This window comes from Myotis brandtii, unplaced genomic scaffold, assembly GCF_000412655.1.
Source record: "Myotis brandtii unplaced genomic scaffold, ASM41265v1 scaffold35, whole genome shotgun sequence".
NCBI classification, from domain to species: domain Eukaryota; kingdom Metazoa; phylum Chordata; class Mammalia; order Chiroptera; family Vespertilionidae; genus Myotis; species Myotis brandtii.
In genome coordinates, this window is record NW_005363467.1 from 91830 (window position 1) to 94793 (window position 2964).

Below are 2964 nucleotides of genomic sequence, written 5' to 3' on the forward strand. Positions count from 1 at the left end.
GGCGCCGGTGCCGCGTGCACGGGGTGCGGGGCCGGTCGGAGTGGAGGCTCCGTTCTCCCCGCGGTCGCCACGGAAGGAGCGGTGCCCGGCGAAGAGGGACGGAAGCCCTGCATCTCCGAACGGGACTGACGGAAGACCTGCACCCGGCTGAAGACGGACAGCCTGACTTTTTTTTGTTTTTTTAAAAAAATAATTATGTGTTTTTTAAAAATTGCATTGTAGGGAGAGTAAGGGAGCGAGAGAGAAACATCAGTGATGAGAGCATCACCCATCGCTGCCTCCTGCGCGCCCCCCACGGGGGATGGAGCCAGCGCCCCGATGGGGACTCGGACCGGGACCTGGTTCGCAGGTCGCATCCCCACCCCTGAGCCCCACCGGCGGCGCCAGCGTCCCTGTGTCCAGCTCTTTGAATTCTGTGCCCCTCGCTCTCCCGAAAGCCTGAGACTCCGACGTGGAAAAGCAGCGTGTAATTTGCTGACCAGGTCCCGGGTCCGGTTGGGAGAGAGCATCCGGTTCAGAGGGAGAGGAAGTTGTTGCAAACTCACCGAGGGGGCCGCTCACCTTCTCTGTTGAGCTTTTCTGCATAAAACCCGCTCGGACACAGGTCTGCAAAGATACACAGGTGCTCACAGGGCCTAGAGCAGCCCTGCTTCGCCCCTGCCCGGTGCTGGCTGCCTCGGTATCCGTGCACCTGTCTTTAATGCCGCAGACCAGCGGTGTGCAAAGGGTGTGCCGCGAGGATTTTAAAAGCGTGCAATACCTGGCTATTCAGTCAGGGGCACTTGGATTGCCAAGTAATACAGTGACAGCAGCCAGCACAGCGGTAGCGTCTAGAACGAATGAAACAAGATCATACCTTTATCTTGGGCCCGGTCGGCACACTGCACTGTATTTTCTGGTGTGCCGCAAAATTTCAGCCATCAGCGTATATGAGATGAAAAAGGCTGAAAATCGCTGCTGTACACAACTGTCAGGTTTTAAACTGGGCTTTTTTCGAGATGAGGGTTTAAACATGCAACAGGTTTGGCATGTTTAAGTTGCAGGTCCATGGATCTTAATTTTTTTTTTTTAAGAGAAAAATCAAAGAAGAAAGAAGAGACGGCTCTTTTTGAAACCAGTTTGTTCATTTTTGGCAAAACTTTACGTTTTTGTTCTTTTAGCAAATGCGAGGCAGACCTCGGAAGGTGGTGCTCCCAGAATCCCTTTGGCCTCGGTCATAGAGGTGTCCCCTCCCCTGGCGCATGCTGGTCTTACTCTGATGCCCGTGCGGCTGAAGTGCGGGGGATGCAGGGGGTGCTCGGAACAGCCCTCGGGGGTGGTGTCCAGTTAACTTTGGAAACTGCCTTTCAGGCCCAGTCCTGGGACTGAGGAACCGTCCTCAGTGGACATCACTCTGCCCCGGCTCCTCTCCTGTGTCTTGTTGATAAATAAGCAAGTACAGTAAGCATGTGCGTGTCTGTCACTGTAGGTTCAGTAGCTCCCAGGCCGTGATAAGGTCTCTGTAAATAGGCTAGCATGTCAAACTCAAAGGCTAACACCGGCCAAATAAACAAGGTTGAAGTTTATGTGGGCTGCAAAAACACAAAAACCTCAATTTTCATAGAAACGTAGGTTTATTTCGATAGAGACATGCTGAATACAAAGGGCTGAAGTAAATGAGTCATCGTTAACAAAATAATAGAACATTTTAATAAAAATTAATATTTTTTCTTGAACATTAACTTATCAGACACTGAATAACTGTAAATTAATAAGCATAATGCAAGTAAACCTATTTTTCTTTTTTTAATTTTAATTTTTTAAAATATATTTTTATTGATTTCAGAGAGAAAGGGAGAGGGGGAGATAGAAACATCAATGATGAGAGAATCATTGATCGGCTGCCTCCTGCATGCCCCCTACTGTGGATCGAGCCCGCAACCTGGGCGTGTTTACCGGAATCGAACCCGAGACCCTTCAGTCCGAAGGCCGAGGCTCTATCCACTGAGCCAAACCAGCTAGGGCTGCCATTTTTAACCTCTTACCTGTTTGCTGGCACAGGTACCTGGCACATGTTGGACCCCCAAGAAATGTTTGCGGCACAAATGAGTAAACTTACCACACCAGCTTTCACTGCTTTCCTATTCTGTAAACTCGTGACACGTTAAAATGGGAATGTTCTCCGTTGTCCTCTTTGGGTCTCAGTCTGCTAGCACAGTCTAGGTTTTTAGTTAGCGTGTGGGCCTGTGTTCATTTCATCCCCCTGTATGGAGTTCTTCATTCAATCCCCACTTCAGCCGGACTTGGGACTTTGAAATCTTAGCTGTCCTTGAAGTACCAGCTCAAAAATGCCACACCTTCCTTGGTTCCTCTAGCCAAAAGACCAATAGCTGATGTTTTTTGCAAAGTTAAACCTATTTTTTCTTGTTCTCCGAAAGCGAAATATTTCCTGTTGTGCACACCAAACAAGTTAGTACAAGACTAACGATGCTGCTAAAATATTCACTGCTAGTATTAGTGGAGAGAAGTGGTGCACCTTCGAGTAAGGGAAATGAATGCAACAGGATTATAGTCATCAGTCATTATTACGAAATTTTTATTAAAACGTTTCTTACAGACTTATATTGGCTGGGCTGCAAAAATATTCGTTGTGGGCCGTGAGTTTGACATGCTTGGGCTAGGCTGTATTTGAAAGGGTCTGCTTCAGGACAGGAGACCTGAAATATAGCTACCCTTTTTTTCATAGCTTTTAAAAAAAATTTAAAAAAAATCCTCACCCAAGGATATGCATTTATTGATTTCTGTATTTGAAAGGGTCTGCTTCAGGACAGGAGACCCGAAATATAGCTACCCTTTTTTTCATAGCTTTTTAAAAAAATTTAAAAAAATCCTCACCCAAGGATATGCATTTATTGATTTTACCACCATCCATCTCCAGAACTTTTTTTTATCTTGGGAAACTGAAAATACACAAATGAATCAATC